Source organism: Harmonia axyridis, chromosome 5, assembly GCF_914767665.1.
Source record: "Harmonia axyridis chromosome 5, icHarAxyr1.1, whole genome shotgun sequence".
NCBI lineage: Eukaryota > Metazoa > Arthropoda > Insecta > Coleoptera > Coccinellidae > Harmonia > Harmonia axyridis.
In genome coordinates, this window is record NC_059505.1 from 33,080,617 (window position 1) to 33,104,886 (window position 24,270).

Here is a 24,270-nt window from a genome sequence, read left to right on the forward strand (position 1 = left end):
TTGATGGTCTGGCCCTTTTGGAGGTAATCAATGAATATTATAGCTTGCACATCCCAGAATACTCATGCCATAACTTTGCCGGCTGATTGTTGTGCTTTTCACTCAGCTGACAGTCGATTGGACTCCGGAGTGTAATGATGGAGACATGTTGCATCAATCAGGCGCGGATCCACGGGGGGGGAACTGGGGGAACGTTCCCCCCCCAAATGGCCCGGGCACCTCTTAAATTTTGCCGGCCCTTCTAGAATTTGACATACTAAGGCTCAAATAATTACAAGATCAGCAAAAATTTGGCGCAATTTCTGAAACAAAGATGTTGAAAGTACGGATACGGAATGGAAATGCAATAAGGTTAGAAATAATATGAATATGGACCAATATATAGGTTCAAACGTTCCGCAATAAACATGTTCAAAGATGCCGCAATTGAGTCATAAATATTACTGTCGCGCGTCGGCATGTGATTCTCTGCTTACCCCGATTTCCAAGAGTTTTTTTGCACTTCATAAATCTTGTCGGTATCTCTTTGACAAACCATCAATTTTTGTGTGAAGTGTGGCTTCTTTGATGGGTATAGATCTTCAGGCGTTATCTCTGATATTTCAGCAATTGTTTTTAATTTCAATTCACCAATCAGAATTATGAACCCCAAGAAGAGGGAAAGGGAAAAATATATGAATACTAGGAGTGTAGACGACCAGAATAAGCAGTTGTTTTCTATTTATTAATTTGTATATTGTGAAATTTTTTTGTGACCCCAAAATATAATTGTTGTATTGTACTAGGACAAATTTAGTCTCAACAAGTCTTTGATGTTCTTATTTTTGTTCACCTGCCCAATATATATAAACCTCTGTTTGTATAATGGTAAAGATCAAAATATTTCATTGGTATTCCACTAATGTTAAATGAATATAATTTGAGTACGCATTCTACCAATGCAACAATTTTTGACATGGTGCTGTAGTAACATCTGGAATCGAACAAATTTTTATTATAAATATACCTCAAACTTTGGCTTTTGCATTTCAAATCACGTTTTCTGAGTATTATCATAGTATATCCTTTTAACATTTTTCTAAACTACCTGTTAGTAGTCTTCCAAAAAAATGAACTATTTTCTTGACAGGGTTGAAGGTCAGGTTGTTGTAACAAAAATCTATAGTTCATCATTAAAAAAGGTCTCAAACCAATAACTTATCCCAAAAAAAATTTCTGGAGGAAAAGAGCGGGCACTGTTCCAGAAAAACTATCACCCTGTAGATTTGTATTCAAAATTAATACTCGATCACATGATGAAAACTTTAAATTAGAATATCTATGCCAAATTCAAGTTAAATATCTTGTAAAGCACAGGTGCTATGAGAAAAAACTTGAAAAAATCAAACTCCAACACCCTGCATCTGGAAAACAAAGAGTGAACCTAGTGTCATTTTGAAGAAAAAAGTGGTCCATTTTGAAGTGAAAGCTTGTATCTTTCTATGATTAAGTTTAAATTACATAATCTACTGAACACAAGTGACATAGAAAATGTCAAAAAACTAATACACTTTGTTACTTTATACACTGTGTCTGTAAAGTATGGAACAAATTCATTTTTAGCTAAACAGACCATTTTAAGAAATAATCGTGAAACACGTCGATTTTTCATTTTAATTTACCGTATTTTAAAATGATAATCTAATATACAGGGTGAATTACTTTCGAGTAATCACGTCACCGTCATTTATTTTAAATGGAACACCCCCATTTTGTCTCAATTTTCCGATTACTTTATCTGAGCTGATTCCAAAAATGTATCACATGTTGATTCCAATTGGTCCTGTACCAATTGAAATCAATATGTGATACAGTTTTGGAATACAAAACATATGTATTTTTGTCCATCCTGTAGCAATTGGAATCAAAATGTGATACATTTTTGGAATCAGCTCAGCTAGAGTCATCGGAAAATTGAGACAAAATGGGGGTGTTCCATTTGAAAAAAATGACGGTGACGTCATTACTCGAAAGTAATTAACGCTGTATATTAGATTATTATTTTAAAATACAGTAAATTGAAAAAAAAATTGACGTGTTTCACGATTATTTCTTAAAATGGTCTGTTTTTAGCTAAAAATGAATTTGTTCCATACTTTACGGACACAGTGTATAATTTGAAAATATGTACAAGTAAATGTATGGGGACATTTTTTATTCTATTCATTTCATCTTCAATACATTTTTTGAAAACCCATATTAATGAACGGCAAAAAAAATGACGTCCCAAAATGGCGGAAGTATCGAAAAGTTCCCCCCCCAAAAGTGGGTCCTGGATCCGCGCCTGGCATCAATTGTCACATTTCAATTATTTATGGCTTCAAAAATTTCATTCATGTGATGATATTAATAGATTTAATAATAACAAAAGATTATGCTTATAAACAAGCGTCAGTTCATTGTCTGCAGGTATTATTCGAGTATTTGGCAAGCAATCAGGATAAAACAACTGAACTGTAGATTAAGAGTTAACCTCGAAAAAACGATGACAGCGAGTTCTTTTTGTTTAACTCTGAATCTTAATATCAACATCCTCAAAAACAAACTACTCCTCAATAAACCGGACATTAAAACATTTGCCATCATTATTTGTCTACATTCCCTTCTCACACCATTGCTTATGTCACCTGTCATTTGTGTCAACTGTCAAACTGACATCTGACGTTTCAACCGTTCATCGACCTCGGCGTTTCAATCTACGTAACAGCGAATACCGAACGTCGCTCAATAACCAAACCGACATAACACGTAACACGTAATTTTTTCCAGGTAAAAAGCCCATAGTCGATTCGAGACGTCACACGCACGCGAAAACAAGCCGACCTCGATCAAAAGGCTTGTAAGACGGGACTAGGCAAACGCGCCTCAACCGACCTGACAAATGAACAGTCACAAATGAGGTTATTATACTCCGAGGCTATTTCCAAATTGAGTTCTAAAAGATGTAATTAAAACCGTACGGCTACCGGCTCTGCGGCTGAGACCGCGTGACATGGTAGCCGGAGAATTCCTCTTCGGGACCGGCAAAACCGGTGGAGGAGGATCCTCGGCCAGACAGGCGACGTTGCCAGCGAGGTCGGGGATGGCGAAGAACGAGAAGAAGGTGTAGAGTACGAAGTCCGATCAGAAATAACAGGCCAATGGACTAGTTTAGTGATGTTGATAATACTAAATTTGACACGATAGAATTAAAATATAGAGCAAAACTGATAAATCGGTGAAAAAATTGTTAAAATCCATCAATAAATGACTGAGAAATAGATTATTCAAATTTACGTATTTTAGGGCGGAACGTCTTTGGTCTCCGACTCGTCTGTGACGTCACGCCACTTGCCTGTGATCGCTACACCATAAATTACGTTTAAATACTTAGCCGCGCCAAGGCTCTCGCGCCGTTTGTAGTTGTACAGTGTAGTTTGAACTCGAGTTTTGTTTTTATGTCACCATAATGGAAGAAGGCTTCGTGAAAGGACAAAGTTATTTTTACTCAATAACTTATTTCAAACCAACTTACACCTAAGTATTTTTATTATCAGAAAGAGACAGCTAGTACTGATAGGTACTCACATCAAAATGATCTTCACACACCTATGAAGTAGTTTTAGGTCCAATTAAGTCACGCCTCATTAATTTGCACCACTTCTTTCTTTGATTCATGTCATTTGGTACATGAAAAAACAATTTATTGGGGTTTTTAATTGTCGTGCTTGCACACATAGGCCCAATACAATATTTGCAGGATTTTTTTTATTTCAGCCATCGTGTAACAAACAAAACACGACACGAACGGCACAAGTGATTGTACACCAATGAATTCGTAAGCACTCTGCGAATACCAGTCGCCTCGTGTAAGTGGCGTAACGTCACACACTAGACTATGAAATTATTCTTCCAAGCGCAACTTCAAAGTCCCATAACTTTTTCATTTCTAGAGATATTTCAATGATTCTTCCACATTTTTGTTTCATTTTACTTAAATTTTTAGAATTAATCCTTAACAAATAAATGAAAACTAGTCCATTGAAGAATTCCCGGTCTACCATAGTAAAAAACATTTTTTTGGCAAAATTCGACTTTATTATTCAACATAGTTGTCTTCGAGGGCAATACAGCGATTATAGCGATCTTTTCGATACCATTTTTGTAGTACGATTTGTCTCTTTTGGGCGTCCACTGCGTTCACCGTCTTCGGTGCTCATTTCACCACGTTTAAACTTGGCATACCAATCAATGATGGCTGATTTTCTTGGTTCAGACCAGTAATAAACGCAATATCTCACAAATTTTGACACGTATCGTTTGATTGAAGGAACGATAGACGAGAACTTCATTGTGGTACAGCACTTGGAAAAATCCTTGAAAACTCTACTAACTCAACTGGTCATCACCTCGTAACTAACTCCACTGAACTCTCCTTTCCCTTGCAAACATAAAATCATATTGTACACCGCGAATTTCTTCTTCCTTTTCTTATTCTCTAAGTTGTATGCCTGCGAAATGGTATCATGGTACCTTCACAGTAATTAGGGTAGGGGAAATATATTCTCTATTGTATCTTTCTGAGAACCCTATGAATGAGAAAGTTGTATGCACAAGTACCACGAAAGACCCTTGTCACACTAATGCAGGTACATTTATATTAAGTATTTTGACGACAAATTCGGCTAGACACAGACATTATGTCTTATTGCTTCTTGTTGTCACAATACCTATTACCACTTTTACTTCTTCTTCTTGAGGTTAGCCACATCGAGTGTCGTGTCGGGACCAAAGAGAAAGACAAGCCATGACGCAAACAGAGAATCGATTACTCACGTGACCAACTTGGTCCTAGTAGAATACGCAATATTTTGATTTAGAATATGAAGTAGGGTAGATACACGGGATAAATTGAAATAAAACTGATGGAACCGGTATTTTTTTCAAATATTAAGGGTTTTCCAATAAGAAGTTTCATTTTAAATAGACCACTATCACTTTTGAAGCTGTCATCCTTTAAAATTTGATATGTTAAAACTACGCCATTACTAAAACAACTTATTTAAATTGTTATAATTCGCTAGAAAAATGGTGAGAATGTTACAATCACAGTTCGCAAAACTAAAGCACTTTTATGTCATCGTGAAGAACTTTTTCTGAAGGCAATAATGGAACTGATGGAAACATTTGAGCTGTTGGGGCAAGTTAGTAATGTGAAGAATAGAAACCGTGTAGAATATTGCTGATGTGACCTGTAGTATTGACGAAAACCCGAAGAACACCAACTATCAACCCAGACGTCAACAGATCGTCAAATCAAACAAATAGCTCTACGAGACAGTTTTTCTAGAACATGAATCCGTTCAAAGAAGAAATAGACTTGTGGTTATTTGTATACAATATCGTAGCATTTAAGCATTTAGACTTTGTTCATACACTTCACCATTATAATTCATTGATTACTGTCATCGTCACCGCGAAGACAGCAGAATTTTTAGGAAGAAAGGAGATTCGATGACGATGACTCTACCGAGGACTCTACACATGTTTCATTGATAATAATTTTGAAAAAAAAATTGTTGAGAGAATAGATGAATTGTTTTAGATGAGTTCATTATTATTACCATTATTGCTTCATGGTTGTTGTTTCCTGTTTCAGTTTTTTCTTGTTATTTTCCTAAATTTGGGGTGAAGTGGAATAGCTTAATTAGAATTCGAAACTATATCATAACTTTCTATTTTTTTCAATAAATGCACTATTATGATGCCACTGTCGGTGGTGAAATAAGGATTTGTTGTTAATACAAATGTACAGAGAACCGTTGGGTGAACGATTTTGAAGCTTTTTCCTTTTATATCACTTCTCGTAATTTAATTACAACAGTTTTAACTCAACCTTGATGTCAACTGTCATTTATGACAGACAAATTCAAGTGCCAACCAGTTCTTGATGAAATCATTACGGAAGGATATAAAACCTCTAGAATTCGAAGAACTCGAGTCTGGAATAGGGTCCTAACAATCTCAAGTCTCAATTATAGAAGGAACACAGTAAATACCTACATAAACAATCTGTATCGCCCGCATAAGATAATACATCACCGCGTTCGCCGAGATTGGCAACACTGCGACGGATAAGCAACGGCCAAGACCGGTTACCTGAAACACAGGTAGAGGCCAAATGAAAATTTCGAACTCTCATATACGGAAAAACTGAGCGAAATGGTGGGAGTAAAGTCACCGAGAGAGGCATGCCTGAGTACACACATTTACAATAAATTTTAAAACAATTACGGATAATCTCATATTCAAATTTGAACGTGCCTATGGTCGATTCTACAGGTTATTGTCATTGGCGTAGACTGGGTGGTGTAAGGAGGCATAAATATGGGTAGAAATAAGAAATAAAATTATATTCATATTAATCAGGAAATGCTTTCTAAAAGTGGAGCAAAGCTATTGTTTTGCCCAAATGTCTGTAATATTAGAATTTTGAGTCAAAGTCAATTCTGTCCGTCCAACCGTGTACACGACAACTGTGAGTAAGATTTTTAGGATAGGTTCCGGGTCCAAATATTTCGGTTAGGTTTGTTAATGAAAATAAGCCATTCCATGTTTCGGAGCTGTACCCTTTTGAATTATTTTCTCAATAATTGAAAAACTGAAATTCAGAAAACAGTTTCAGAATAGTGAAACGGATTTTATTCGTATGAGTCGTATCATTGAAAAAAAAATGTTGTTATTTCAGAACCTTTTCATCTGATGTTACAAAAATGTTGTGCTTATATTGAGTTTATCGATGTTTATGATATTTAGCTACGTAACACGAAAAAATATTCAAATCAAACAATATTTTTCTTATTTAGATAGATAGATAGATATGAGTTTATACAACAATTTGCAACATTTGGAACAAGGGTCGAAGAAATGGTTGAATGTCAAGCTACATTAAAAAAATTGTCAATTTCAATAAAGATGGATTCAATCCGAAATAGACGATTTTTTTTTCCTTTTTTTATATTGATTCGATTTAACTAGTTCTCTTTCAAGCACTTATATTGAATAAAAATCATATTGTGTTTAGCATGTTCGACGGCTGTATTTCTTTATCACATTGATATGATTTTTTTTCTTTTTTTTGTGTCATAGGTATATATCCTTGTGAGAAAAAAGAGCAATACAAAAAATTGTTAATTTCGAACAAATAAGCATGTGTAGAATAATGTCAGTATTAGAAGAAGAAATGTTAACAAGGCATCATACATTTCGTAGTATGATACAAGAGCACAGATAAAAACCTCAGCAAAAACTGTCTCCTCGTAGGTGTAGTGATTGGTTTGTGTATTTGTATACAAAATAAGCTGACATATTTATAATGAAGGAATTCTTCTTTCTTAAAAAAAAATCTTTTCTATTTCTATACTTCCTTTTCACCATAAGTTGACTTCGCATATATTTTGATTGAATCTGAAAACAAAAAAGAAAAGAACCTGAAAGGAGTAAGGTTATAGTTTCCATTATATTGATTTAAAGTAAGCGACCCATTTTAAAAAAGAATCATAAACTGAATGGATTGCTTGGAAACCTCCAAAGATTCGACCAAGGATCGACCAAGTTTCTTATACGTCACACTCATAAAGTGGACTTTCAATAGAATGCAATTTGAAAAATTTGAAGTACCTACAACAACTTTTCTTGGGAAGATTGAAACCTATAACTATCCCTGAAGAATCAACGATTAGACTTTTGTTAAAGACATTACGAGAGTTCTATTCAGAACGCCAAATTTCCCTGTCAATTTCATTGGATTGAAAGTATAAATCCATTAAGGTTCACGTGACATTAATCTGGCAGATAAGATACAATTGGTTCGGGTAGAAATGAAATTCATCCCAAGATTTCTTAACAGCAACCTGTCGATGAATATGAGATAGATAATAAGTATAGGTCATGGAAACCCGCTATGTATCGGCAGCCACCTTGTTCCCAAACAACCAGTATTTTAAGTACAAGAACTCGTTTTGTAGCTACCTAGCTGGTAGATCTACATAATCGTCAAATTAGCTGATAGGGAATATATAACTTATATATTAATTGGTGGGTTGATGTACCCAAATTTCAGATAAAACACACTGTGTTGTTTCTGCTAATTCATTGAAATATTTACAAGGATGTTCTTCTTCTTCTTCACTCCTTTACCATGTGCTTGGTTGAGACCATCGACACATCAAACAAATGACCCTCCTAGAGTGGGAGGGGTGTGGGTTCCCACTTTGGTTTTGTCTGCATTTATCGTGCCTCATACACTCAAACTATTGTTAATTGCTATTAAAATCCAACATTCGGAGGAATCACCTTGGCAGGGACTCACGATTACCCAGGGTTTTCCCAAAACTCAGACAAAGCACTAAAATAGAAGGAAATAAGGATAGGGTATATTATACCACATAAAAACAAAAATGAATCAACTAAAACACACTTTTTTTTTTCCTATAGTTGGTATTTTACAATTCGATCTTTGAAGCTAAAAGGAAATTGTACAGCAACCTATACACTGTGATGTTTTTAGAGAATAGTAAATCAAATATGTTAAGTGGAAAAGTCCCTGAAGACTTGATCTTTAAGAGATCATTATATAACTTTGAGCAATTTTCCATATTATCTTTACACGCGAAAAATATATGTGCTATGTCGCCCCTCTCACCACAGGAACAAAGATCTGTCTCCCTTATATGAATCCTGTGCAAATGTACAGGAGAACAACAATGTTGAGTTCTTAATCTATTGATCGTAACTATGTTACCTCTAGTCAGCTCAACACCCAAAAACCAAGGTTTCACACCTATGGATCCTGGAGCCACATATTGAGCAAAAGTACGGTTACCCATTTTCTCAATCCAGCGTTTCTTCCATCTTTCCCAGACAATGCGTTTGATAGTCGGCCAAAAATCAGCCACATCCGCTCTAACAATTGGCGACCTTTCAGAACTATTTCTTGCTAAATAATCCGCTTGCTCATTTCCATAAATATTTGTATGACTGGGTATCCATACAAGCCTAACAGAGAAATCATTTTCATACAGATATACATACAAGGATGTTAACCGTACCGTTACCACAGAAGAACTTCTTATACGAACGTCAAGTTTAGACCATAGAATGTTTGACATGTGACAGTCTGACAGTTGGATCAATGGCCTCAGCAAAATAAGATTGATCAAATACGAATATGAATAGTTTTACACTAGGCACCGTCAAAATTCCTAGCTACGCCAATGGTTATTGTGGTGTAATCGGCCCATGCTCGTCTGCCGTGACCGTCCGCGCGGAGATGCTTTGGAGAAGGAGAGGCTATCGTGGGAACGGCGATCGGACGACCGCCAGGTTCCTTTGTCTCATTAATAAAGCAAATAATAGTTGTACGAAACCGCCCGAGGTGTTCGACTTAGTACAAATTACCGAATTAATCTACCGGATTGATGCTTGATGTTTTTAACGGCGCAGGCTGACTTTGATGGGTTATTTCGTGTCTGCTCCATCGTGGATCGTAAGAAATTGAGGTTAGGATTGGAGGAGATTCAATTTAGGATGGTATCTGCCAGAAAAATATCGATTTTCGAAGACAGTCGAACCTACAGAGAGTATGGTCCGTATATAGCCGAGACTTTCAGAGCAGTTACTAGCGGTTTTCAATATGTCAGGTAACCTACTTGGTATACAGGGTGGCACGTCACAGTGACACCGGAGGTAGGTCAGCTAAAGAGGGACCTAACCAGCCTAACATGACCCCAGTAAAAGTTGCATGGTTTTCGAGTTATTACCAAATTACGTTTTTTAGTGAATTTTCACCTTTTTTAACATTGTCAGGGTCAGAATTCTGCTGGAAAGCTCTCGAAGCTTATTTTTTTTGTTGTAATGGAATCTTAAATAGTTATTTAAGATGACATGAGTATGATTCTGTCAAAAAGTTATGTGGATTTCCGTAAATTAATGGATAAATCTTGATTTCAATTGCTAGCAAAACGAGAACTTCGACTTTGGACACCTGCTGTGAAAAATAAATCCTTGAAACAAAACGAGCAAGTAACATCAAAAAATTGGGCATTTTAGACAGATTTAGAAATGGTACAATACTCGAATCTTATGCCCATAAAACTAGGTATTTTCATCATTTTACCGATGCCCTAAGTTGAAACTAGGAACCCCGCTATCAGGTAATTTTGCCGCTTGCTATGACATTACATTTGATACCGGGCTTTGTTATTATTTGTTAAAGTCACAATAGGGAAAAAGATGGATTAGGGAAAGCGAAAAAGGAATATTATTGAAAAAAAAGGTAAATTAATTAAAAACAGACTTAACTTTTGATTATTTATTTAATTCTTAAATCTAACTTACAGTAAATGTTCAAACTGTTTCCCTCGGACTCTAATGCATAAATGACACCGTTTTATAAAATTACGATTCAATTTTCTTAAACTAATTTCCGATATGGTCCGGGCTGCGTCGAATAAGAAGCGAGGAAGAATTGCGTGAACGCGTATTCGACGCAGCCCGGACCATATCGGAAATTAGTTTAAGAAAATTGAATCGTAATTTTATAAAACGGTGTCATTTATGCATTAGAGTCCGAGGGAAACAGTTTGAACATTTACTGTAAGTTAGATTTAAGAATTAAATAAATAATCGAAAGTTAAGTCTGTTTTTAATTAATTTACCTTTTTTTTCAATAATATTCCTTTTTCGCTTTCCCTACTTGATTTCGAGGTATTGCGTCTGTTTCAGATGGCGCATACATCGTTTATATTTGACATTTCTCTCGGCTCTCGTGACCTTTGAGTATAGAACAATAATATTTTATATTCAATGCTTGTAACAATCTTCTATATTCTGTAATTATATTCCATTCATTTCATTAAAAATTCGATAGGAACTGAATCGTAATTTATTGTGAAAGTTTGTTATGTTTAAAATCAGTATTTCATTTTTAAACGGCGCCAGGCAGAAGGGGGAAATTCGAAAACTTTTGAAGAGAGCCACTTTACAGAACTCTGGTGAAGCAGAACACCAAAGCAACAGGTGGATATCTCAAAACGTCTGAAACAAAATCGAATCAGTACACACACCAGGGATTCTATGCATCTAAGTCAGATGTTGAGGAAAATGTTCATGAACAATAACCTAAAAATTAAAAAGATTAAAGACAAGACAAGTGGGAGTGTACCGCACCTCACCAGAATAAAAGTACTGTTGCTCAGGTGACAGATTACTCGCCGAATTTTGAGGAAATAGTCACCGCTTTTTGAGGAGGTCAACTTATTAACCAAAGTAACCGAGAAGAATAACGCACCATACCCCTAGTCTATAGTTCTATTTTTACCCATTATAAAAGTATTTTCTGAATCTGGGAAGACATGAAATTCAAGGTATTAAGCATTGTTACAAGGTAATGACCAAGACGATAAGAGTAATCCTCAAATGGCTTTGCACTAGTGGTTTTCAAAACAGATACGAGGGTTGTCTTTTATATTTAGGAATTTTGAAAAACACTAAAGCCGTTTAAATGTTATCTATAGAGTGTTTTCTCAACCAGTGATAAGGAAACACACTATAGATAACATTTAAAAAGCTTTATTGTTTCTCAAAATATTCTCCTTAAGTATTAATACACTTTTCTCTAATTCTGTGGTTATTCCGTTCATTCTTCCACATCTTGTAGAACAAAATCGTGCGAGAATATATCAGAAACGCACAGTTTTCATGGTTATATTTTATTATTCTATGTTGGCACTCCGAACTTTCCGCTACGGCTTTATCTGTCAATTCATCAAATTGCCTTGAAGAAATCAGTTCTGCCAACCAACATTTTTCAATGCAAAAATCACTAAATTATATTTATGGAAATATTTCATTAATTTCAATGAAAATGCAATGAATTAGAGAAAATAATGTATAATATTCGTACAGAAGGCTCATTCTACCACTCGTTCATTCCAAAACTCGCCACTTCGTGGCTCGTTTTTGAATTTTGAACTCGTGGAAGAATATCAATGCCTTCTGCACTTGTATTATAAATAACTATTCCATACGTGTAAACCAATTTTCAAAACAAATTTTCCACTCCGAATCAAATAGATCCAAAACATGCAGTTTGAAGGTATCAACTGCCTGTTCTGGTGTTGAAAAACGCTAGCCGTGCAATGTATCTTTATCAAGGAGGAATCAATGAGTGCTAAATAAGGACTATACGGCGACAATTCGAGGTTTTAACTACCTACTCAGATATTCACTTGATCAAGCTGAAGTGTGATAGCTCGCGTTGTCATTATGAAAGATCATTTCTGCGATTTTTTTTTCGAATTTCTGCAAACACTTCAGGTAAACTAATATAGTAATTAAATAATGGCTTACTTCACTATTGTAAAGTCCCTTTTGATGTTTAGTTAGCAGGGTTGCCGATTTCCGAAATATGAAGGGCAACCCTCATACTTAAATGTTTGGTTGGGAATTTTACCATATACTATAAAATTGAATATGGAATAGTTATTTATAATACAAGTGCAGAAGGCATTGATATTCTTCCACGAGTTCAAAATTCAAAAACGAGCCACGAAGTGGCGAGTTTTGGAATGAACGAGTGGTAGAATGAGCCTTCTGTACGAGTATTATACATTATTTTCTCTAATTCATTGCATTTTCATTGAAATTAATGAAATATTTCCATAAATATAATTTAGTGATTTTTGCATTGAAAAATGTTGGTTGGCAGAACTGATTTCTTTAAGGCAACTTGATGAATTGACAGATAAAGCCGTAGCGGAATGTTCGGAGTGCCAACATAGAATAATAAAATATAACCATGAAAACTGTGCGTTTCTGATATATTCTCTTACGATTTTGTTCTACAAGATGTGGAAGAATGAACGGAATAACCACAGAATTAGAGAAAATTTGTTCTCCTTTCTCTTACACATTGAAGTAGCTCTCCCAAAGACACTAACATTTTCAATTTCTAGACATACTTTCGAATATAAAGATGAGTTAGTTATTTATTTTTTTTCTATTGATTGTTCGTTTCATTTTTTCCTTTTCTTCATTAATTCATTCATTTTTCGTGTATTTGTTTTATCATTATGAATTGTTTAATTCAGCTCCTCTTAAACCAGAATCCTGCTTAGGCCACTGCTTTTACAAACCTTTGAGCTGTTGTAAGGTCCCACACAGGACTAGGAAGAATTAGGATAAAAAATAAAATAAAAAGCAACTGAGAGCTTGTTCAAATTTGTAATAATGAAATCATAGTATTACGTGATTCAACACAATTTATTAATCGCCTTTTTCAAATTTAATTAAAAGGTATAGAACCTTCCTGAGATTGTTTTTTCGCCGAGCGTCCAAACGAAGATAAAACGCAATCGTATATACGTCAGGTACGTCGCCCGGAGCAGGTTGCGTCCAGTAGCGATCCCCGAATGGGATTCCCTCTCAAGGGTATCATTAGATATTTCATTAAATCACCTCGATTCGAATACAACACAGGTAGATAGACTGTCACCGCCCTTCTGAATTACGCCACTGTCGGGCTATCCCCAGCAACATATAGGTAGGTGACTAATGCCTCGCGCTTCTTTCTCTCGACGACCTGAACCTTCGTCAACTCTTGAATCCGGCCGTAGCGACGGCCATAACCTGTTCCGAGGCTTGGTGCTAAAGGGCGGCTGATGAGACATGCGGAAGATTTTCAGAATCGGGGATTGGAATGATACTAGTAGGGTTCGAGATGATGATTTGGGTGTTGAAGATGTGGGTTTTTTTTTCGAACAACACCTTGAAGCGTTAGAAAATACGAATTGTGATTGGCATTTCTATGAGTTGTGTTACAAGCATATTCACAAATGAAACTTTTTTGAGTTGTTAAATGTGAAATCTGGTTTCTTATTATGGTCCGTATATAGCCGAGACTTTCAGAGCGGTTAGTAGCGGTTTTGAATATGTCAGATAACCTGCTTGATATATACAGACCGCTTGCCACTGGCCATCAAAATTTTGCCTTAACAGAAGTTTAGAGATTATTAATGGTTAATCTATTGTTATTCGCAAACAACTAAAAGTTATCAATTACTCTGAAAGGTATTTTTTTCATAATAAAAATAATTAAGTCTTCGAGTGTCAGATGTAAGATGCATAGAAAACCTGGTGTCTACTTATACCTGTAAAACCTTCAGACAAACGGGATATTTTACAGATTTATACCTACTTTATTTCGAGGGATCGCGTCTGTTTCAGATGGCGCATACATCGTTTTTATTTGACATTTCTCTCGATTCTCGGCTCTCGTGATCTTTGAGTATAGAACAATAATATTTCATATTCTATGCTCTTAACAACCTTCTATAATCTGTAATTATATTTCATTCATTTCATTAAAAATTTGATAGGAACTGAATTGTAATTTATTGTGAAAGTTTGTAAAGTCTAACATCAGTATTTCATTTTCAAACGGCGCCAGGCAGATAGTGGAAATTCGAAAATTCCCGAAGAGCGCTACTTTACAGAACTCTGGTGAAGCAGAACACCAATGCAACAGGTGGATATCTCAAAAAGTCTGCATCTTACTCTAACGCAATAAAATTTTTATGGTAACTACTCATCTGTCTTTCTACTATTCAACGTTTTGTAATCCTGAGTACAAATCAAAATAATTAATATTGAACATAAAGAGTTTTCCATTAAGAGGTTACTACTAAAAAAGGAACGATACACGTGGTGAAAATTTTACACACAAAGTTTGCAAAACGTGAAAGAAAAGATCTATGCCAATGCTTTACAATTAACAATTTACAAAATCTTAAAGATAGAATTCGTTAAGTTCTCAAGGATATACAATCGCAAATGTGCGGAAAATTTCAATATAAGGATATGGTACTGCAACCGTAGCCGTGGCAGCCATTTGGCTGATATAGTTTTCCATCTTTGATGGCATATACCTTCTTCTCTACAATGAAATAAACATCCATTGTTTTACATAGGTGTACAACTTCGCTTCCGCCGTTTTTTCCGAAATTCGAGGCTTTATTGTAAAAAATTGTTTATACATTTATGATTCAAAGTATTGTCTATCGCTGGCCACTACTTTCTCCTATCTTTCCCATCGATCCAATTTTTTATTTCTTCATAAGACCAGAAGTGCTGTTCCGCCAGGCCGTGTGCCATTGATTGAAACAAGTGATAGTCCAAGGGAGCAACGTCTGGAGAATACGGCAGGTGGGGTAGGACTTCCCATTTCAACTTTGCCTAGTATGTATTGGCATACTTCAACATGGGGTCGAGCATTATCATGCTGTAAAATCACTTTATCATGTCTCTCGTTGTATTGCGGCCGTTTTTCTTTCAATGCTCGGCTCAAACGCATTAATTCCATTCGATAAGGATCGCCTGTGATTGTTCCAGTCGGTTTCAACAACTCATAACACACTACGCCGAGCTGGTCCCACCAAATACTGAGCATAACCTTGGAACCGTGAGTATTCGGTTTCGCCGCCGACGTGGAAGCATGACCGGGATATACCCATCATTTTCTGCGCTTGGAAGTATCGTAATGAACCCATTTTTGGTCTCCAGTCACAATGCGAAGCAGAAATCCCTTTCGTCTTTGCCTTGCGAGCAGCTGTTCAGAAGCAAACAAACGCCGTTCAACATCGCTCGGCTTCAACTCGAACGGCACCCAATTTCCATGTTTCTGAATCATTCCCATGACTTTCAGACGTTTTGAAATTCTGCATCTTCGAAAACCTTCTCTCTTCCACCGCCTTGCTGGTCTTAGACGTCAAAATCACCGTTCTTGAAACATTGAAACCACTCTCGACACGTTCTTTCACTAATAACGACCTCACCATAGGTATTTGAGAGCATTCGATGAGCCTCAGCCGCAGAAATCAGATAATCAGAAAATTAAAACCTCCCACAAATAACGAGAAGTTTACATATTTAATCGAGAATAACTTTATAATGCAGACACAAATCGACTAATATTTCGATGGCGTTATATTTACAAATACCTAAACTTATTGTATGACATCTACGATCTGCTCATCTCGACTACCACTCACCGTTACAGCCATCTATCGCAAAACGACGGAATCAAAGTTGTACACTTTATATCTTAAAATATACTCTTCTTTTTTTTGAAAAGTCTTATTCGAAAACCCTACATATTAAATATCGATAGCAAAACAGAACAGCAGAGCTTTACTCTTTTGAATAATCAGAAAACTATTAAGGACCCTTTTAAAATTTTTCCCAGATTTTACTTGTTTTTATAAGGTTTTCCCCATTGCCCAAACATTGAATTTTACCAGTTCTGAAAAAAATTCTAAGACCTGATGATACTGGCCCACAAACAACTGAAAAATGATACCAACCCATTCATTCGATCTCAAAAAAAAACATCAATTTCACTTTCGATAGCTACAGGTGAAATCGAACCAATTTCACGGTCTAAAAAATAAACAAGAATTCAATGATTTCGACTTACGCCTCGGGAAAAAAATTTAACGAACCTAATCGAAATGTCAACAGGTAGTTCTTATCGGCTAGTCATGCAGTCCTGAACAGGATGGCGAATTCTAGGTACCGAGACTGGTCGAACCAAGAATACTCGCACAGAATCTGTGAATCCCGTTTCAAGAGAATGACTCATAATGTGCTAGAATGTGGTTCGAAGAAACGATGAATAGTCTATCTCTCGTATAGGAAGTTATAAAATTGATTAAGTCTTCCGTCTCTTCGAGTATTGGCCAAGAGCAAACGCAAAGGACTTCTCCGAGTATACTTCAACAACTTCAACACCTCCGCTCAATTTGCATTTTGCCTCTTTGAAATTCGATTAATTTATGTTTTTTCACTTCTGCAGTCAGAGATTTTTTTTTTTTTTGATATGTTGAATTTCACACACTATTTTCATTTTTGCTTTCGAAATAGGCTTCAACTTCAGGCATCATTTTCATTAGAGCCAATCAGGGGCGTCTCCAGCTTTCAAGAATAGGGGACCAGGGAGGAGCAGGGATTTTTTGAGGGGGCCAAGATTTCCAGGTCAATCTTGTTTATGTTGAATTAATGTTATAGGTTTTTGCTCATCCGATGTTTTAGGGGCGGCCGGCAAAAATTTGGGGGGGTTCGAGCCCAATCTGGTCCCCCCTCTAGTGTCGCCACTAGAGCCAATACATATTTTGCTTTGCACTTCACTCAACGATTCCCAAACCTTAACAATAAAATAATATTTTTTCTTGAATTCGACTTTATTAGTCAACATTCAAAAGTGTTTCATGTAATACAACACTCCTCTAACTTTTATGTAAAAAGATTCGTCTTTGCTTTCGAAATAGGCTTCACCACAGCAATCACTTCTTTGGGTCCAAATTTCTTTCCCTGGAGCATTCTTTTGAGATGTGCAAAAAGCCAGTTTTTTCCATAAAAAAACAATGTTTTAGCAATACACGAAACTCCTTTCTATCCAATTTTTCTAAACAAAAACAAATGTAGCTCTACTTCACTTTCAATTTCTTTAAGACTTCAATTTATGTTCCGAAATTTCAAAACGCATAGTACTTGGTACTAACGAGTGGTCTGGTGCTAGTGGTGCCATCTTTGTGGAAAAAAGATCTTCACTGAACTAGTGTGAAAATATATATTTTGCGGACTTGCTCCAGGTAAATCCAGGTCTGTCGTTTCACTCAAATTTTTTTAATTTTGAGTCTTCTTATTCGAGATCAGAATCAATTCTGTTCGGCGTTTACGAAAGGATTGTACTTGACACTTCAGACTTGTTCAGCTCCAATTTACTCAAAAACTATTACTTTTGAGACAAAAATAAAGAACATAAATGGAGCTGTTCTAACTTTATTCCAATATCTATCCATCAAAAAGTTCTTAGGTAAAGGCTGCAAGGGTTTGTATATTTAAACCCTATATAAATATAATAGTGGGGGTTCCAAAATTCCAAAATGAGGTTATCATTTCTGTCAAATTTTGTCCCGATACTTATTATCAATTCATGGAGTAAAACATCATCCTGTGCAATGGCATACGTTCTCTATATCCAAGAGGGAAAAGTCGAACTTTTCAAGCATCCATTTGTCATTTATAAATGATTTTTCATTTCCTCATCAAGAAAATTGTTAGAAAAAAGTGATGAATAACATTGTATTAAAATTATCGCACCATTCTGGCACATATGTCACAGATCAGGGAGTTTTGATATCAGATCACTGAATAAAATATTTTGAATCAAAAATCTAAATGCAAAACTTGAACAAGTATGCAAAAAACCAAACTTTTCTTCAGTTCTTCTCTCATTTTTCTTGCTATAGGTGTATTCATTGCACGTTTTCTATTTTAGAATTCAAATAGTCTATTTTCAGCTATTCCTGATATAATCAAGTTATTTCAAGCTTTTACTGTACTTAATTAAACTCACTGATCAACATTAATTTGCAACATGTGATATTCACAAAGTTTCTATCAGATAATAGATTTATCACATTAATATTCATGAAATTCCTTAGAATTTCTTTAATCATTCAGAATTAACTGGATGTTAATAATCTAGATAGGTACATACGTAAAATAGATTTCAGTATGACCTCACATCTGAAATATTCAATGAATGAATAAAACCGATAAAAATTGATCAGATCAGAGTATTACACGTTCGACAGTAACTAAGTACAATTGAACGTTTTATTGAACAATACTCGCTCTGCTCGCCGAAGGGGCTCCGCCCCTTGGACCCCGTCACTATGCCGGTAGATACTTCACTGGGTATCCCTCTAGAAAATAAAAGATTTTTTTTCGGAAACCTTGTATCGTTAGCTGATTTCAGACGATTCACTCGGTATACTATGCTGATTCTAGGGTGGAATTCTGTATGATTTTTTTTCCTAGAACATACCGTTTGGCCCTTGTTCACATGAAAATATTTGATGCAAATAACTTTCCATGACGACAAATCAAGGGCGGTCCTAGCCTTAAATTTTGAGGGGGTTCGCCGTTATGGGCTTCGAGTATTTCTATGGGACCAAATCCCAGATTATACCGATATCAAGCCTTACCTCTCAAAAATATTCATATTTAGATATTCATATGAATATTTATATAAGGCGTACAACTTTGCGTCCGCCGTTATGCAATAGATGGCTGTAACGGTAAGTGGTAGTAGAATAGTTATTTATAATACAAGTGCAGAAGGCATTGATATTCTTCCACGAGTTCAAAATTCAAAAACGAGCCACGAAGTGGCGAGTTTTTGAATGAACGAGTGGTAGAATGAGCCTTCTGTTCGAGTATTATATATTATTTTCTCTAATTCATTGCATTCTTATTGAAATTAATGAAATATTTCCAAAAATATCATTTAGTGATGTTTGGCTTGAAAAATGTTGGTTGGCAGAACTGATTTTTTTAAGGCAAATTGATGAATTGGCGGATAAAGCCGTGGCGGAAAGTTCGGAGTACCAACATATAATAATGAAATATAACCATGAAAACTGTGCTTTTCTGATATATTCTCGCACGATTTTGTTCCACAAGATGTGGAAGAATGAACGGAGTAACCACAGAATTAGAGAAATAAATAACGGGTGATTTTTTAGCTGGATTGGTTTTGGCAACACTGGTTTTGACAGCTGACGTGTGTTTAGTACCTTGTGTCACTGTCAAACAGCTTCAGTTTGGTTTGCAATTTAACCATGGATCGTCTTACAAATGAACAACGCTTGCAAATTATTGAATTTTACTATCAAAATTCGTGCTCGGTTCGAAATGTTCATCGCGCGCTGCTTCCATTTTATGGTCGGCATTCTCGACCTTCTGAGCAGTCTATTCGGAAGATTGTGACCAAATTTCGCACCAAATTTACTTTGTTGGACATTAAACCACCAACACGTTTACGTACTGTGCGTAGTGAAGAAAATATTGCGGCCGTATCAGCTAGTGTGACAGAAGACCGCGAAATGTCGATTTGGCGCCGTTCCCAGCAGTTAGGCCTTTGTTACAGCACTACGTGGAAAATTTTGCGGAAGGATTTGGGCGTAAAGCCTTTTAAGATACAGCTGGTGCAAGAACTAAAGCCAGCCGACCTACCACAACGCCGAATTTTTGGTGAATGGGCTCTTGGAAAGCTGGCCGAGGATCCGCTTTTTTATCGAAAAATTGTGTTCAGCGATGAGGCTCATTTTTGGTTGAATGGGTACGTAAATAAGCAAAATTGCCGCATTTGGAGTGAAGATCAGCCAGAAGCATTGCAACAGCTACCAATGCATCCCGAAAAAGCTGTTTGGTGCGGTTTATGGGCCGGCGGCATTATTGGGCCATATTTCTTCAAAGATGATGCGAATCGCAGCGTTACTGTCAATGGTGAACGCTACCGAGCGATGATAACAAACTTTTTTTTGCCCGAAATGGAAGTTCTTGACTTGCATGATATGTGGTTTCAACAAGACGGTGCCACATGCCACACAGCACGCGAAACAATGGCGCAATTGCGAGGCGAGTTCGGTGAACAGTTAATTTCACGTTTCGGGCCGGTCAATTGGCCGCCTAGATCGTGCGATTTGACACCATTAAATTATTTTTTGTGGGGGTATGTCAAGGCTAATGACTATAGGGACAAGCCCGCTTCGATTGACGCACTGGAAGCCAACATCCATGCATTCATTCGTGAGATACCGGCCGATATGTGTGAAAGAGTATGCCAAAATTGGACTCAGCGGATGGGCTACCTGAGACGCAGCCGCGGTCAACATTTGCATGAAATTATCTTTAAACATTAAATTGCAAGGTTCAAACTATCGATTCAAATAAATATTTCATTCATTTTTTCGAATTTTTTGTTTTTTTTGTTTTTTAAGTTCTAAACCTCTTAAAAAATCACCCATTATATCGTAGATGTCATACAATAAGTTTAGGTATTTGTGAACATAACGCCATTGACATGTTAGTCGATTTGTGTCTGCATCATAAAGTTATTCACGACTAACCATGTTAGCTCACGAGCCAAATTCTCGTCATTTGCGGGAGGTTTCAATTTTCTACTAAAATATGAAAAAATCCGCGGCTGAGGTTCATCGAATGCTTTCAAATACCTATAGTGAGAACGATATTGGTGGAAGAACGTACCAACCAAAGATTAATCTTTGATAAATAAAGAAATAGATGAGTGGTTTCAACGCTTCAAGAATGGTGATTTTGATTTCGAAGACCAGCATCGCGGTGGAAGAGAGAAGTTTTTTGAAGATGCAGAATTGGAGGGAATAATTGATCAAGATTCATGTCAAACGCAACAATAATTGTAGGATCAATAGGAGTGACACTAGAAGCCATTTCAAAACGCCTGAAAGTCATAGGAATTACTCAGAAACAAGGAAATTGGGTGCGGTACGAGTTGAAGCCGCGAGGTGTTTGAACGACGTTTATTTACTTGTGAACAGCTGCTTGCAAGACAAAGACGGAAGGGGTTTCTGCATCGGATTGGGACTGGAGACGAAAAATGGGTTCATTACGATAATCCCAAGCGCATAAAATCATGAGGATATCCTGACAATGCTTCCACATCGACGGCCAAACCGAATATTCACGGTTCTAAGGTCATGCTCAGTATTTGGTGGGACCAGCTCGGCGTAGTGTATTATGACTGAAAGAATCACAGGCGATCGTTATCTAACGCAATTAATGCGTTTGTACCGAGCATTGAAAGATAAACCGCCGCAATACAACGAGAGAGAAGATGAATTGATTTTACTGCATGACAATGCTCGACCCCATGTTGCGAAAGTAATCAAGATATACTTGGAAACGTTAAAATGGGAATTCCTACCCCACAACCCTACCCGACGTATTCTCCAGACGTTGCTCCCACGGACTATCACTTGTTTCAATCAATAGCACATGGCCTGGCTGAACAACACTTCCGATCTTATGAAGAAGTAAAAACTTGGATCGATTCGTGGATCGCTTCAAAAGATGACCAGTTTTTTCAATTCGTACGCTGTCCGAAAGATGGGAGAAAGTAGTGACCAGCGATGGGCAATACTTTGAATTATAAATGTATAACCAGTTTTTTACAATAGAGCCTCGAATTTCGCAAAAAAAGTTTTACACATATGTATTTGTTGTATTATAATACCATTATTTACTTATCAGGGTTTTAACCATTCAGGTAGAAATTAAAAAAAAATTAGATTGTTTAATATGAAAAAAAGAAGACAATTGGCAACTACATCACAAAATCTAATTTGGTCTTTAAAACTTTGAACCCTTTGAGAACCTTGTAATCACAGCGTCCTCGTCAACATCAATGTCCCTATGAATGTTCAGGAGGACAAAATACTCCATAAAAATGGAAGCAAACTACTAAATATGTCGTTTTCCACTGAATCTTATTATTATCCTCTATGATAGAAAAACTTTATTCAAATCAACAGAATTTTCTCACACCAAAATATCACAGCGATATATATCGATATTTTACTCTTACATATTTCGATTCATTTCGATAGTGTCAGAAAATGTCGATACAATATATAGATATCGATAGTTTTCTGACCTTTGCACATCCCTAGTGTGGATTTGCCGAACGCAGTCATAACCATAAACTAAGATTTCTCTATGACCATAATTGTCAGTCAAACTCAGACGCATGTCTTTAAATTTTGTTCGAATATAAATCGTATATTGTATTCTTTAATAATGAATAAAAAATAACCGATATCAACCAAATTCTCAGATCTCATTTTTCCAGAAATGGCAATTTCTTTCTTTGAAGAATTTGGGAGAAATTAATAATCAAAATGTGAGCGTCAGTCTTTGAAGAAAGTTATTCATGCTTATAGGTTTGTAAAATTTTTTTAGAGAATATTGAATAATAATATAATCCCAACATTAAGATTTTAAATTAGCACATTTCTTCTTTATAGAGACATGTATGATGCATAAGTCCAAATTCAATTGATGATTGGGTGGGAAAAATTGACAAAAAAAGTTTATGTTTGTTAGTTAAGTTGTAATCCTTTTTATGGTCCTTTTTTTTTGTTTATTTAATAGTTACAATAGACAATTATTAGCATATTTTTCTCTGAATTTCAACTTTGAAAGAAAATTTGTCATTTTATGTCTTGCCGATGAAAATATTGATATTCTTGTAAGTCAATTCTAAATGAATAATAGATATATTTTAAGGGCTATCATTCCATTGGATATTTACTTGTGAGCCCTAAAATGAAGTTACATTTATTCAATTGACTCATTAATAGAAATACTACCTGAAATAAAGAAATTGCATTCAATGTTTATTTTCAGTTTTGACAAATATTGAATTTACATAATCGTTCGATAAGATCTATGAAAAGACCTACAGTGAGATTTTTGTTTTAGGAATATTCAGTATAGCTGTAATAAACAAACTGAAAAGAGGCAGAATGAATAATAGATCTACCTTTCGGATACCCATATCTGAGAAATCAGGTTATAAGAAGTCCCTCATTTCCAAGGTTTATCAATACATTTTTCAGTTGAGCAGCAAATTATTCTTCTATTCCATACTTTGTGAAGAAATACAATATAATTGCAACAATCTGAAGGACCTATTGAAAATGCCTGACGAACTAAGGAGTTTTTTAGTATCTGAAGATTGTATTGATGCTATGTTATAGAACGAGACTTGTGGCTCTGGGTTTTACTCAGAAGTGAATTAAACAGGGCAATTTATGTCCTATATAGTAAATAAAATTTTGATAGATATAAGTTTCAAAAGATCAACAACTGATCATAGTATTCACATAAATCAAAAAATAACTGGCTTACTATTGTTGCATTGTACGTGGATGACTTTTTTGTTTTAACTAATGTTAATTCTGAATGAATTTTCTGATAGAAAATTTTATGATAAAGAAATTAGGGGAAGCTAAAAAATGATTAGGGCTGAATATTACTAGAAATTATGGAAAAGGTAGTAACGCTATCGATTATATTCTTCAAATATGTATTGCAATAATTCAACATGTCTGATTGTGAACATGTGAAAACTAAATGGAATTTTAATTCAACAAGAGAGAGTTGTAATGATGAACCATATAAGAAATTAATAGGTTTATTAACATCTTTAGCAGTATTAACTAGTCCTGATATAGCATACTCTGTTAATTTCTTGAGTCAATTTAATAATTATCTCATTGTTGAACACTAGAAAAGTGCAAAACT

At 35.7% G+C, this 24,270-nt stretch overlaps 1 protein-coding gene across 1 annotated transcript in view; it reads right to left on the reverse strand.

The window, feature by feature from the left end:
• The window catches only part of LOC123681280 (dedicator of cytokinesis protein 3), an 82,238-nt gene that overhangs the window by 22,852 nt on the left and 35,116 nt on the right, over positions 1-24,270 (reverse strand). The gene's annotated exons all lie outside the window — the stretch shown is intronic.